We start from the raw sequence: 15,523 nt of genomic DNA on the forward strand, positions 1-15,523 counted from the left end.
TCCTCTCCTTCGACGTAGTCGCGGGTGAGGTTGAAGCGTCGTTTGATGTGTCTGGTCTACTTGCGAAACCTTGGTTCCTTTGCTAAAGCAATGGCACCAGTGTTGTTATAGAATAGAGTTATTGGATTTAGTGCGCTCGGCACAACTCAAAGATCCGTCATGAACTACTTCATCCACACACCCTCCTTAGCTGCCTCCGAGGCAGCCATGTACTCGTCTTCACATGTAGAATCTGCTACAACGCTTTGCTTGGAACGGCACCAGCTTACCACACACCCATTAAGAATAAATACGTATCCGGTTTCATACTTAGAGTCATCCGGATCAGTGTCGAAGCTCGCGTCGATGTAACCCTTTACGACGAGCTGTTCATCACCTCCATAAACGAGAAACATTTCCTTAGTCCTTTTCAGGTACTTCAGAATATTATTGACCGCCATCCAGTGATCCATTCCTGGATTACTTTGAAACCTTCCTGCCATACTTATGGCCAGGCTGACGTCCAGTCCAGTGCACAACATTGCATACATGATAGACCCTATGGTTGTGGCATAGGGGATGGTACTCATCTTTTCTCTATCTTCGGCAGTTACTGGACACTGAGTCTTACTAAATTTTATACCTTGTAATACTGGCGAGAACCCCTTCTTGGACTGTTCCATTTTGAACTTCTTCAAAACTTTATCAAGGTACGTGCTTTGTGAAAGTCATATCACGCATCTCGATCTATCCCTGTAGATCTTAATGCCTAGAATATAAGCAACTTCTCCTAGGTCCTTCATAGATAAACACTTGTTTGAGTAATATTTTACGCTCTCTAAAACTCCACATTGTTTCCAATCAGCAATATGTCATCCACATATAATATTAGAAACGCCAAAGAGCTCCCACTCACTTTCTTGTAAATACAAGATTCTCCAACAACTTGTATAAACCCAAACGCTTTGATCATTTCATCAAAGCGCTTATTCCAACTCCGAGATGCTTGCACCAGTCCATAAATGGATCACTGGAGCTTGCATACTTTGTTAGCATTCTTTGGATCGACAAAACCTTCATGTTGCATCATATATAACTCTTCGTTAAGAAAACCATTAAGGAACGCCGTTTTGACATCCATCTGCCAGATTTCATAATTGAAAAATGCACCTATTGCTAACATGATTCGGACGGACTAAAGCATAGCTACCGGTGAGAATGTCTCATCATAGTCAACTCCTTGAACTTGTGAAAAACCCCTTTGCCACAAGTCGAGCTTTATGAATGGTCACATTACCGTCTGCATCTGTCTTCTTCTTAAAGATTTGTTTGTTCTGAATAGCCTTGCGGCCTTTAGGTAATACTTCCAAAGTCCACACTTTGTTTTCATACATAGATCCTATCTCGGACTTCATGGCCTCTAGCCATTTGTTGGAATCCGGCCCCACCATTTGTTGGAATTTGCAGGTTCATTCTTGTCTAACAACATAATTGATAATACAGGATTACCGTACCACTCAGGAGCAGTACGTGATCTTGTCGACCTGCGAAGTCCGATAGGAACTTGATCCGAAGTTTCATGATCATCATCATTAACTTCCTCCTCAACCGGTGTCGCTTGGACAGAGGTTTCCCCTACCCTGCGCCACCATCTAGAGGGATTAGAGGTTTGACAACCTCATCAAGTTCTATCTTCCTCCCACTCAATTCTTTCGAGAGAAACTCCTTCTCAAGAAAAGCTCCGTTCTTAGCAATAAATACTTTGCCCTAGGATTTGAGATACAAGGTGTACCCAACCGTATCCTTTGGGTAACCTATGAAGACGCACTTTTTCGCTTTGGGTTCCATCTTTTCAGGCTGAAGCTTTTTGACATAAGCATCACATCCCCAAACTTTAAGAAATGACAACTTTGGCTTCTTGTCATACCACAGTTCGTATGGAGTCGTCTCAACGGATTTTGATCGTGCCCTATTTAAAGTGAATGCATCTGCCTGTAATGCATAACCCCAAAATGATAATGGCAAATCGGTAAGAGACATCATAGATCACACCATTTTTAAAAAAGTACGATTACGACGTTCGGACACACCATTACGTTGTGGTGTTTGAGGCGGTGTCAACTATGAAACAATTCCACATTGTCTTAAGTGAGCACCAAACTCGAAACTCAGATACTCACCCCCACGATCAGAACATAGGAACTTGATCTTCTTGTTATGATGATTTTCAACTTCACTCTGAAATTGTTTGAACTTTTCAAACATTTCAGACTTGTCCTTCATGAAGTAGATATATCCATACCTACTCAAATCGTCAGTGAAGGTGAGAAAATAACGATATCCACCGCGCACCTCCACACTTATCAGACCGCACACATCGGTATGTATGATCTCCAACAAGTCACTTGCACGCTCCATTGTTCCGGAGAACGGAGTCTTGGTCATCATGCCTATGAGGCATGGTTCACACGTGTCAAGTGATTCAAAATCAAGTGACTCCAAAAGCCCATCGGAATGGAGTTTCTTCATGTGCTTTACACTAATATGACCTAAGCGGCACTGCCATAAAAACATGGCGCTATCATTGTTAACTCTACATCTTTTGGTCTCAATGTTATGTATATATGTATCATCACTATCAAGATTCAATGTGAACAATCCTCTCACATTGGGTGCATGACCATAAATGGTATTACTCATAGAAATAGAACAACCATTATTCTCTGACTTAAACGAGTAACCATCTCGCAATAAACAAGATCCAGATATAATGTTCATGGTTAACGCAGGAAACTAAATAACAATTATTTAAGTTCATAACTAATCCTGATGGTAACTGAAGTGAGACTGTGCCGACGGCGATTGCATCAACCTTGGAACCATTTCCCACGCGCATTTTGAGCACATGTTCACTGACAAACGAATTCTCCTCCATCTTGCAATCATAGAATTTATCGGAGGTCTCATACCTCTCGATCCGGGCACTCTTCTGAAAGATGAACTTCAGCTCGTGTAACATCTCATATGCTCCATGACGCTCAAAGCAACATTGAAGTCCTGGTTCTAAGTCATACAAGTCCGCACATTGAACTACTGAGTAGTCCTCCTTACGCGATTGCCAAGCGTTCAAAACATCTTGATCAGACGTAGCGGGTGGTTCATCTCCTAGCGTGGCATCAAGGATATAATTCATTTTCCCAGCTTGTCGGATGAGCCTAAGATTACGTGCCCAGTCTGCAAAGTTGCTCCCATCATCTTTCAACTTAGCTTTCTCTAGGAACGTATTGGAGTTCAGGGTTGCTACTGCTTGAGCCATTAATCTACAACATAAAATATTGCAAAGTGGACTTAGACTATGTTCAAGATAATTAGAGTTTAACTAATCAAATTACTTAATAAACTCCCACTCAAAAAGTACATCTCTCTGGTCTTTTGAGTGGTACATGATCCAAATCCACTAACTAAAATCCGACCATCACATGAGTTGAGTATAGCTTTAATGGTAAGCATATCTATGCTAATCATATCAACTATACGATTCATGCTCGACCTTTCAATCTCTTGTGTTCCTAGGCCATGTCTGCACATGCTAGGCTAGTCAAGTTTAACCCGAGTGTTCCGCGTGTGCAACTGTTTTGCACCCGTTATATGTGAACGTTGAGTCTATCACACCCGATCATCACGTGGTGTCTCGAAACGACGAACTGTTGCAACGGTGCACAGTTGGGGAGAACACAATTTCATCTTGAAATTTTAGTGAGAGATCACCTTATAATGCTACTGTTGTTCTAAGCAAAATAAGGTGCATAAAAGGATTAACATCACATGCAATTCATAAGTGACATGATATGGCCATGATCTTGAGCTTCTTGATCTCCATCACCAAAGCACCGGCATGATCTTCTTGTCACCGACGTCACACCATGATCTCCATCATCGTGCCGCCATCGAGGTTGTCGTGCTATCTATGCTATTACTACTAAAGCTACGACCTAGCGATATAGTAAACGCATCTGCAAACACAAAGTTAGTTTGAAGACAACCCTATGGCTCATGTTGGTTGTCGTAGCATCGACTTGCAAGTCGATATTAACTATTACAACATGATCTTGTCATACATCCAATATATCACATCATGTCTTTGGCCATATCACATCACAAGCATACCCTGCAAAAACAAGTTAGACGTCCTCTAATTTGTTGTTGCATGTTTTACGTGGTTGCTATGGGTATCTAGTACGATCGCATCTTACTTACGCAAAAGCCACAATGGAGATGTGCAAATTGCTATTTAACCTCTCTACAAGGACCACCTCGGTCAAATCCAATTCAACTAATGTTGAAGAAACCGACACCCGCCAGTCATCTTTATCCAATGAGTCTCATGTGAGTCGATGAAACCAGTCTCTCGTAAGCGTACGAGTAATGTCGGTCCGGGCCGCTTCAATCCAACAATACCGCCAAATCGAGAAAAGACTAAGGAGGGAAGCAAATCGAACATCAACCCCCACAAAACCTTTTGTGTTCTACTCGAGATAACATCTACGCATGAACCTAGCTCATGATGCCACTGTTGGGGAACGTTGCATGGGAAACAAAAAATTTCCTACGCACACGAAGACCTATCATGGTGATGTCCATCTACAAGAGGATATTAGATCCACATACCCTTGTAGATCGCTAAGCGGGAAGCGTTAAGAAACGCGGTTGATGTAGTGGTATGATACGTCTCCAACGTATCTATAATTTTTGATGGTTCCATGCTATTATCTTGTCAACTTTGGATATTTTATATGCATGAATATGCTATTTTATATGTTTTTTGGGACTAACCTATTAACTCAGTGCCAAGTGCCAGTTTCTGTTTTTCTGTGTTTTTGACCCTTTTTCAGACGGAGTCCAAATGGAATGAAACTTTACGATGATTTTTTTGGACCAAAAGAGACCCCCCGAAGCTTTGGAAGAAGTCCAGAAGAGCCACGAGGAAGTCACAAGCCCATGGGGCGCGGCCTACCCCCCTGGCCGCACCGTCCAGACTTGTGACCTCCTCGTGGGCCCAATTGACGCAATTCCACCGCCATAAATTCCTATAAATTCAGAAACCCCCAGAAAGAAACCTAGATCGGGAGTTCCCCCGCCACAAGCCTCTGTGGCCAACAAAAACCAATATGGAGCCCATTCCGGCACCCTGCCGGAGGGGGAATCCATCTCCGGTGGCCATCATCATCATCCCGGTGATCTCCATGACGAGGAGGGAGTAGTTCTCCCTCGGGGCTAAGGGTACGTACCAGTAGCTATGTGTTTGATCTCTCTCTCTCTCTCGTGTTCTTGAGATGTCTTGATCTCGATGTACCGTGGGCTTTGCTACTATAGATGGATCTTATGATGTTCTCCCCCTCTCCCTTCTTGTAATGAATTGAGTTTCCCCTTTGAAGTTATCTTATCGGATTGAGTCTCTGAGAACACTTGATGTATGTCTTGCACGTGTCTATCTGTTGTGATCAACTTGCGGGTTTGTGACAATTGAGAACCTATGCATATGGGTTGGCACACGTGGATTCATGTGAGTACTCGATGTATGTTTTGGTGATCAACTTGCGGGTTCGTGACATTGGGAACCTATGCATAGGGGTTGGCTACCGTTTTGACTCTTCGGTAGAAACTTTGGGGCACTCTTTGAAGTTCTATGTGTTGGTTGAATAGATGATTCTAAGATTGTGTGATGCATATCGTATAATTATGCCCACGGATACTTGAGCTGACAATGGAGTATCTAGGTGACATTAGGGTCTTGGTTGATATGTATCTTAAGGTGTTATTCTAGTACGAACTCTATGAAAGATTGAACGGAAAGAATAGCTTCGTGTTATTTTACTACGGACTCTTGAATAGATCGAACAGAAAGAATAACTTTGTGGTGGTTTCGTACCCAACAATAATCTCTTCGTTTGTTTTCCGCTATTAGTGACTTTGGAGTGACTCTTTGTTTCATGTTGAGGGCTAGTTATATGATCCAACTATGTTATCATTGTTGAGAGAACTTCACTAGAGAAAGTATGAACCCTAGGCCTTGTTTCCACGCATTGCAATATCGTTCGTGCTCACTTTTGTTACTAGTTACCTTGCTGTTTTTGTAATTTCAGATTACAGAAACCTATATCTACCATCCAGATTGCACTTGTTTCACCATCTCTTCGCCGAACTAGTGCACCTATACAACTTACCATTGTATTGGGTGTGTTGGGGACATAAGAGACTCTTTGTTATTTGGTTGCAGGGTTGCTTCAGAGAGACCATCTTCATCCTACGCCTCCCGGGATTGATAAACCTTAGGTCACCCACTTGAGGGAAAATTGCTACTGTTCTACAAACCTCTGCACTTGGAGGCCCAACAATGTCTACAAGGAGAAGATTGCGTCGTAGACATCATGGTACAGCTTCGTGATTCAAATCATCGTCGTCCCACGATCCGTTCCGATCTAGCGCCGAACGGACGACGCCTCCATGTTCAGCACACGTATAGCTCGATGACGATCTCAGTCTTCTTGATCTAGCAAGAGAGACAGAGAAGTAGATGAGTTCTCCGGCAGCGTGACGGCGCTCCGGTTGTGGTGATGAACTACTCCTACAGGGCTTCGCCTGAGCTCCGTAGAAATCCGATCTAGAGGAAGAACTACGTGGTATAGGTTTGAGTTACACGTGGCAAAGTTGTGTCTCAAAAAGCCCTAAACCACCAATATATATAGGAAGAGGGGAGGGGCTAGCCTTGGGGCTCAAGGGAGCCCCAAGGGCACCGGCCGAGTGGGAGGAGGTGGACTCCCACCCCAATTCGGTTTGGGGGAAGGAGTCCCCTCCTTCCTTCCCACCTCCCTCTTTCCTTGTTTTTTCTTTTCTTTTGGTAATTTCCACTTGTGGCGCCACAGACCTATTGGGCTGGCCTCACCAGCCCACTAAGGGCTGGTGCACCACCCTAGGGTCACTAGGCTCACTCCTGGGTGGGTGGGACCCTTCCGGTGAATACCCAGAACCCATTCGTCACTCCCGGTACACTGCCGGTAATGCCCGAAACTTTCCGGTGACCAAATAAAACGATACTATATATCAATCTTCGTTTTCGGACCATTCCCAGAACCCTCATGACGTCTGTGATCTCATCCGGGACTCTGAACAACATTCGATAACCACACATATAATTCAACTATACTAGACTTCATCGAACCTTAAGTGCGCAGACCCTGCGGGTTCGAGAACTATGTAGACATGACCTGAGACACTCCTCGGTCAATATCCAATAGCGGGACCTAGATGTCCATATTGAATCCTACATATTCTACGAAGATCCTATCGGTTGAACCTCTGTGCCAAGGATTCATATAATCCCGTATGTCATTCCCTTTGTGCTTCGGTATGTTACTTGCCCGAGATTCGATCGTCGGTATCCATATACCTATTTCGATCTTGTTGCCCACAAGTCTCTTTACTCGTTTCGTAATACAAGATCCCGTGACCTACACTTGAGTCACATTGCTTGCAAGGCTTGTTTGTGATGTTGTATTACCGAGTGGGCCGCTAGATACCTCTCCGTCACACGGAGTGACAAATCCCAGTCTTGATCCATGCTAACTCAACGGACACCTTCGGAGATACCCGTAGAGCACCTTTATAGTCACCCAGTAATGTTGTGACGTTTGATACACACAAGGTAATCCTCCGGTGTCAGTGAGTTACATGATCTCATAGTCATAGGAATGAATACTTGACACGCAGAAAACAATAGCAATCAAATGACACGATCACATGCTATGTTCATAGTTTGGGTCTAGTCCATCACATGATTCTCCTAATGATGTGATCTAGTTATCAAGTTACAACACTTGCGTGTGGTCAGAAAACCTTAACCATCCTTGATCAACTGGCTTGCCAAGTAGAGGCTTGCTAGGGACATTGTTTTGTCTATATATCCACACATGTATCTATGCTTTCATTCAATACAATTATAGCATGGATAATAAACGATTATCTTGAAACAGGAAATATAATAATAACTATTTTATCATTGCCTCTCGGGTATATTTCCAACACTATTTTCTGGAAATTATTTTCTGAATAACCGGTTGCCAAAACCTTGGTATCAGAGCCAGGTTGACCATTGGCTAAACCTATCTTAGCCAGGTCGCTATCCCTAACCCAGATATTTATATATCCACAACCCAACCTAGCCTAACCAATAGCCAACCACCGAGACCATCCGACACCATTTGTCAATCGGTTGCCAACCTGTTAGCCCAGCCCTTAAGATTTGTGCCTATGACCGACATCGGAGTGTCGCACTCCCTAGCGTGCGATGGAAGACTCCCTAGCCTATATAGTAGAGCCTTGGCTCAACCCAGCAAAACGCAACCTTGAGACCCGCACCCAAGTAAACCCTAGGCCAACAAGATGCCTGGTCGCATTCTTTGCAACGAGACCACCGTATCCGAGCATGGAGACTTCGTACCCATCCTCGCTGACCTCAACTGGCAAGTTTTTGGCATAGAAGAACCCCAACTGTATATGTTGTGCATGAGGAACCTGCGAGTGCTTTTACTCGTCACTTCTGGGCCTCGGTGCTCATCTATGGAGAGTGTTCCTTGCTGGATTGCCCTTACCATTTCACTGGTAGAGCATCCACAAGCGAAGCGCAAGCCCGTCAGCTCGCAGCCCGAGAGGCTATAGTCCAGCTACGAGATTTGTCGCCATGGATGAATAGCAGACCGTTCTGCTACTATCCTAGTCATGAAGGCTATGGTAGTCCAACCCAATTCGCCAGCGAAGACCTTGAAGCAGACCCTGCGTTGGTGCAAGTTGTATGCTATTTGAGAGCGCAGGAGGCACTGATCGATCAGCTCACCTTAGATCTGGTCATGAACCGCATGTCATTTGCTCGCGAGGCCTGGGCAAGCATTAGAACTGCAACCGCCTCCAGCAACCAGCTTGTATTAATTGGGAGACCTATCAGACCCGTGAGGTGTGCCCCAGCCTTTATGATGGCCAACCCAACCATGACCCCGATGGAGCTTCATCACAGTTTGGATGCTTTTTGCAATGAAGATGTGCTAAGGGCGCGATGTCCGAGACGTCGTCACCACCACAACCCTGCAGCCTCGTTCCATGGCCCACTTGACCCTGGAGCTATGACAAAACTGAGGAGCCTTATTGGCTACTCAGCACGTCTGCTTAGAGGCCAGCGAAGGCAAAGCGAACCCGTCAGAGTAGCTGTCTGGACCTAGTGGCAAAGCCGTCTGGTAACATTGTGTTAGTGTGTCGTATTAAATCTACCTTAAATAAAAATTGTAGGATGCATGCCCGCCTTTTCTTTCATCGTATCATTGCATGACCAGTATCGACAAGACGACGTTGCCTTAAATTTTTGGGTGTGACCACCTAGCCACCAAACCAGCCACCCGAGTGATGTGCCACTTGGGAGTTGACAATAGAGATACAACCCCCATAAACCAGGCCAAACTAGGGTCATACTTTGTGTTCCTAGACCAGGCACCCTAATGAGACCACCCCTATGACCTATCCTAGCACTTCTCACCGAGTGCACTTCCCCGGGACTAGTCCCTCCCATGACTGCCCATAAAATTCATCCGGGATTTCTTGATGCAACCCCACAATAGAGACCGCGTTTCCTCGCAAGCCAATAAAGAGCAACCCATGTGTGACCACCCTTGTCATGTATGTCATCACCAAGAGTGTTGACTCAACAGTCAATGGATTGATTTCCACACCCTTACTGTTGGAAGATTTGCCAAATTTTCCCTTAGTACGCCATTGTTGCCACACCAAAGGGGACACGTTCGCCGGACTCCTTCTAGGAAAAGTAGAATGTGTTTTCCCCGACCGAGAATATTTTCTCGGGAACCCCTTGCTGTACCTTGTTGACCGCCCTCGGAGTGTGCGTTAGCTCAGTCGTATGCTTTCTTGATGCGATATGAGTAAAAGTGTAAATTAAGATTGTTCTGTGTGCACCTGCATATGAGTGACCATGTGCTATATGATTGATTTGTTTGCGTCTGCAATTTTATGACCGTGCACTATGTTTTCGTGAGTGGATTATTTTCTTTCCCTAAGCAAATCTTGGGGACGAGATTTATTTTTAAGGGGGTAGTGTCTGTCACACCCCAAAAATTTAATCATACTTATATAAATTAAAATATTTCCTAGAATATTTTTTTGAGAAATAAATTGTTTCATAGCTCTTTTCAAAACCTCTTTCCAAAAACATTCCTTTTTCAAGTGGCATTTTTACAAAAGATCATTGAGTACTTGAGTTCTTGCTTGAGACCATTTTAATCCTCTATTTAAATCAAATGGGGATATTCTTTAAATTTTGACCATGTTGGTTTAAATCATTAATTTCTGGTTTTCCATTGATTTCACAACCACTCTTTTCTTCTAATTACAAAGATTTCTTCTCCAAGTAGTAGCCTTTGAAAAAAAATTGGGACATGAGTGCTTACATAAAAAAAATCCTTTCTGTTGAAGAATTCACTCGAAGGCTTTTTATATATTTTTTCCAAGTTTCCACTTATTCAAAATGGATTTTAATTCCTTTAAGGGGCTGTTTTACACTACAACCTTTTCATAACTTTTTCTAAAAATTCTAGAAAAACTTGAAGATGACCTATGATGTCCGTGGATCGTATTTTTGTAAAAACTTAGCCAAGTGTTTTGGAAAATTTGAGCATATTAACTTATTTCCTGTTCTCGTCCTTGCACTACAACCTTTGTATACAATCTTTAAAAAATTCTAGAAAACTTTGGGAATGTCAAGTGATGCATGAGATCCACTTTTATGCAAAAACCCAACTATGTGCTTTGGAAAAATTTAGCAAAACAACCTTTTCTCTATTTTGGTCTAGTTTGATGATTTGTACTACAACCTTTATTTTAATTACTCCAATGCCCATAATATTTTTACTGCTGGTATTTCACTCCACCAAACACTTAAGGTCCAGAGATGAGGCCCTTTGGAATATTTTTAGCCCATTTTTAATGCCCCCAAGATTCTATCTAGAATAGGTTTTCTCCAAAAGTTACACTAACCATTTTCTCCTTTTCTCCAACCAACCGTGCCATCTTTGCTAAAACCTAAAGAGAGTGTGATCTGCAAATTTTGGTTGGTAGTAAAACACATTTGAAGCCTCTAGCATTTCATCAAGCACATATGGTTCATGGCCAGGTTTGGCATGAGCTTTGATATGCACTGTGGAGTTGCCCCACTTCACTAGCCACCTTGTCCAGCAACTTTGCCTTAACCCATAACCTAAACCCGTTAAGTCTTAGCAGCTTAGGAGAATCCTTGTGTGTGTTGGCATTATGTCAAACACCCTCGGCACGTGCCAAGAGCGTGCCCAGAGCGTGCCTTATGTTGTCAACGCGCCCGAGTCACCGCGTCTCCTCTTACCCCGCGCTTTGGTCATTCCCTGCCCGAAAAGACACATCCTCGTCCCCTGCTAGCCCCCAGAGGCGCTGGCCGTGCTTTGTAACCCTGCACCACCGTCGCAGCAAGCCCCCTTGTCGGGTAGCCGCCAGTCACTTCTGCCCCTGCTGCAGCTAGCGCCGTCCAAACCTCCTCCGCGTGCCACCCGTCCTTGGACCCCTCCCCTGCGCCACCCTCTTATCCCTGCCCCTGGTGCGTTCTGCTGCTTCCCCTACTGTTGCCAGAGTCTGCCGCCGTCGAGCTTATCCGGGAGCCCGGCTAACTGACTCGACCACAGCTATTTAAGGCCCAGTGAGAGTGCCGCTACCGGTGCCGGCCAAAATTCCTTTCTCTTAGTAGCCCCCTCCCCTGGCCCTCTTCTTCAGAAGCCCTTAGAAGGCCCCGGAAGCTCATTCCCCTCCTCTCACCACCCGAAGAGAGCTCATGGAAGGAGCCCATTTCTCGGCGAAGCCGCCGGCCACCATTGCCGCAGCTGCGTGAAATGCAGACCGTATCGACGTCTCTCTCCACTCCCCCGGGGTGAGGCTCTCTCCCCTGAGCACACATGTGTGCGGAGTACTAGGAGAGACGTCCCCTAGCGCCGGTAAGCATCACCGGAGCCCGCCCGTGACCCTGTTCCTGCGCGTGGGAGGTAGGAGAGGAACCAGACAGGTGAGCCCCGCCTGTCGGTGAGCAAGCCAAGCCCCCGATTGGGGGAGAACCTGGTGCGTTTTCTTTCTAGTAAAACATAAATGGATTGTAACCTTTCTGTGAATGTGTTTTATTTGATGGAAAGTGTATTCCGCACCAAGACATTTTATTTTATAACTCATTTAAAAATGCAGATTTGACAAAATCTTTGTGTGGCTATAACGTGTCAAAGAAAACTCCAAATGGAGTGATACTTTTTCCTACCTCTCTAAAATAACCTCTAGTTTATTTGCAAATTTATTTCATATTTTTTAAACAACTATTATGTGTTGTTTTGAAATTATTCGTTAATTTAATATTTTCAAGATACGATTTTGGAGAGAGGAGACTTACTTCAAGATTTTTGGGGTGCACACCACCCTCCTCAACTCCAAAGGCAAGCATCTTGAACCCTAGTTTGTTTGGCTTGTGTAATGTTTGCTGTGATGAAATGGACTTCGTGGTATTATTATGCTTATAAAAACCCCACACAAGATCATGCTTGCATAAATACTTGTAATGAAAATTCTGTTTGTTACTGAATACATGTGATGCAAAGTTGAGTGGGTACTAACTCATGCCTCGTATGCCATGCTAGTCTGGACAACCTCGGAGGAAGGTGTGTCGTCGAGAGTATGAGACCATCGGACCGACATCTCGTGGGACGAGAGTGGTCAGTGAAGGCATGTCGGGGCGTGATGGTGGTAACCCTGAGGTATACCATTCAGCAAAATCATGTGTTACTAACCCTTGCAGGAAAACTTAAACCTCCTAAGTCAACCATAGATCGAATCTTGTCTGTGTATCACCTTAGCTTTTGTGCTTCCATAGGTCTTCCCGAAAGGGAATATGGTCTAGTAGGTCGTAACCCTTTTACCAGGTACACACCAAGTAGAGAGGTCGGGATGAAGGTATCCATGGCCCTGGACTAAATCCAGTCATCCTGTCAGGGGGCATGGGTGTTCCGGTCTAGGACCGAGAGGGAATGGCCCTTCCCTTGTATCACGCGATATAAATTTGATCCCATGCTAGTCGAGGTTGGAGTCTCCCCGTCTTACCGTTTTTCCATGGCAGCGTAGTCCTGGTGAGTCAGGTCTTCGCGGTGGTAAAATGGGTGTGTGCTAGTTCTGATAGTTTACTTCTAAAATAGCATTCACGGGATTAGTCCGAGTGACTATTGAAACCCGCGGGCTATGGGTAAAGAGTACACCCTCTGTACAGTCAAAATTGTTCGAGTAGCTGTGTCCACGGTGAAGGTCGACTGGTTGACTAGTCAAGTGTTGGTCTGAGTGTCTGTCTTTGGAGGTAGTTAACGAAATCGTGAGACTGATCATGAAATATGGTGGATGATCATACTATTATTTTTACTGTGGACTAACCCCTATGATTATGATTGTTGGATATCCCTAGGACGGTTCTACCTCCTCGATATCCAATATTTATTATTGTCTCATATAAGACCTTTATCTGGTGTCGCTAAGACACCCATTTGCGGCATGTTTATTATTAATATAAGACTTCTATGGGGTGTTTCTAAGATGCCCGACTGTGGCATGTCTATTATTAATATAAGCCCTTTATGTGGTGTCGCTTAGACGCGCGAGTGCGCCATGTTTATTATTAATATAAGCCCTTTATGTGGTGTCACTTAGACGCCCGACTGCGGCATGTTTATTATAACTATAAGCCCTTAATGTGGTGACGCTTCGACGACCGACTGTGGCTTGTGTTACTTGTCTTTCCGAGGTGTCACCTCAGACGCCCGATCGACAAGCTTATAATTGATTATTACCCATCCTTGCTTGTTTATACAACATTGGTGGAATTGATTTATCTGCATAAATTCATCCACGAATTAATTCTCATGGAAGGATAAGTTTATTAAGTGATTTATGCATGCATCTCACCTGCTTTAACTTATCCTTTTTGTCGATGTTTGCGAGTACATTCACAGTACTCACTGGCTTGTCCTTGGCTATTGTCTTGGCCAGATTACATTGGAGAGGAGCACAATGTCATCAACCCTGGAGATCTAGGAGTCGAGGATGGAAGCCTCGTGAGATAGGAAATTTATCCAGGTTAGTTGTTCCTGTGGGAATGGAGTCCCATGGGCACCGGAGATTCCTCGAGTCGCTTCCGCCGTCATCCTCAGACTTTTGTCCAAACCAGTAGACCTTCATAGTCCTGTAACCCAGATTTTGTAATTTGCTTGGGATTTCTGTATCAAGTGAGTGTACACCAGCTAACAGTAGTCCCAGGGCTGGTGAACACAAAGTCCTGTTTTCTCGAAATGATTTTTTGAAAAACCAGTTGCCATAGAGCCACCATGAGTGGGCTCTCCCGGCGCGCGTCCATGAACACCCATTGGTGCCAGTATCCTTACACCTTCTTCCCGGCCGTCAGGTGGGTGCCTGGGCCAACGATTTTTATGAAGGAGACACACGCGGAACACTAGCCCTGGGTGGTGAACTGCAAGCTGAAGAAGTGACGAAAGAGCGCCACCGAGGGCTTCACGCCCACGAAGGCCTCACAGTAAAAGTTGAAGATAGCAGGGAGTAGGACAGAGTTGTGCCGAAGTTGTAGGGCTCTCATCTAGTAATGCGAAAGGATGGCATAGAACAAATCAGAGAACAACGAGACCAGCCCCGGATAAATGCTGTGGAGGAAGAAGGGGTGGTCAGTCTTCACGAGCTAGTCGACGCTATTGAGCCCAGCTAGATGGCGGTCACTCCCCCCTTGTTCATGTCATGGGCCACTAGCGAGAGCACCAGGTCCAGGTCCTCCACCTTGGAGATACGGGAGGGCATGAGGGGATGCCCGATAGAAGCAGGGCTCACGGCGGAAGCCGTGGCCTTCACTTTCTTAACGATAGACGCCATTCATTGACCGGAGCTGCAAGAGGGGCGAGAAGGTGACTCGCTCGGAGATTGGATCTTGCGCGTCCTTGTGCGGAGGAAGAAGACACAGAAAGGTGGGAATGGCGTGGGGGTGAGTAATGACGGCTCCACCCCGCGTGCTTGCTTTATGTTAGCTGGGGAGGCTGCCGAAGCACTACAAAAAGGCAGGATGCCCCGTATCCCGTAGTGCGCCACGCGTTCGGCCTAGCCCGCACCGTATTGCCCCCCCCCCCCGATTATCGGGTCGTAAACACCGCAGGCTCGGGGGCTACTGTAGGGGTTGTGGGACCAAGGGTACCCAGGCCCGCTTGCTTGTGGCCGAGGGCCCAGGGAATGCTCCCCTTAAGGCCCATGGGCCCGGCCCTCATGAGGTCCCTCCCCGTGAGGGGCCAATCATTGAGACCCCCCTAGGTCGTTTCCCACGAGGCTCGCATCAAGGAGAGGCCTCCCAACATTCCTCCCCGAGGGATGGACTTACCGAGGGTGGCTT

At 45.3% G+C, this 15,523-nt stretch overlaps 1 long non-coding RNA gene across 1 annotated transcript; it reads left to right on the forward strand.

Moving 5' to 3' along the window:
• Window positions 1–11,442: 11,442 nt before the first annotated feature.
• Window positions 11,443–14,442, forward strand: LOC123446435. The gene is made up of 3 exons (XR_006631345.1): window positions 11,443–12,171; window positions 12,464–12,851; window positions 14,128–14,442. It is a non-coding gene; the product is annotated as an uncharacterized LOC123446435 (long non-coding RNA).
• Window positions 14,443–15,523: the final 1,081 nt, after the last annotated feature.

The sequence above is a fragment of the Hordeum vulgare genome, chromosome 4H (assembly GCF_904849725.1).
Source record: "Hordeum vulgare subsp. vulgare chromosome 4H, MorexV3_pseudomolecules_assembly, whole genome shotgun sequence".
NCBI classification, from domain to species: Eukaryota; Viridiplantae; Streptophyta; class Magnoliopsida; order Poales; family Poaceae; genus Hordeum; species Hordeum vulgare.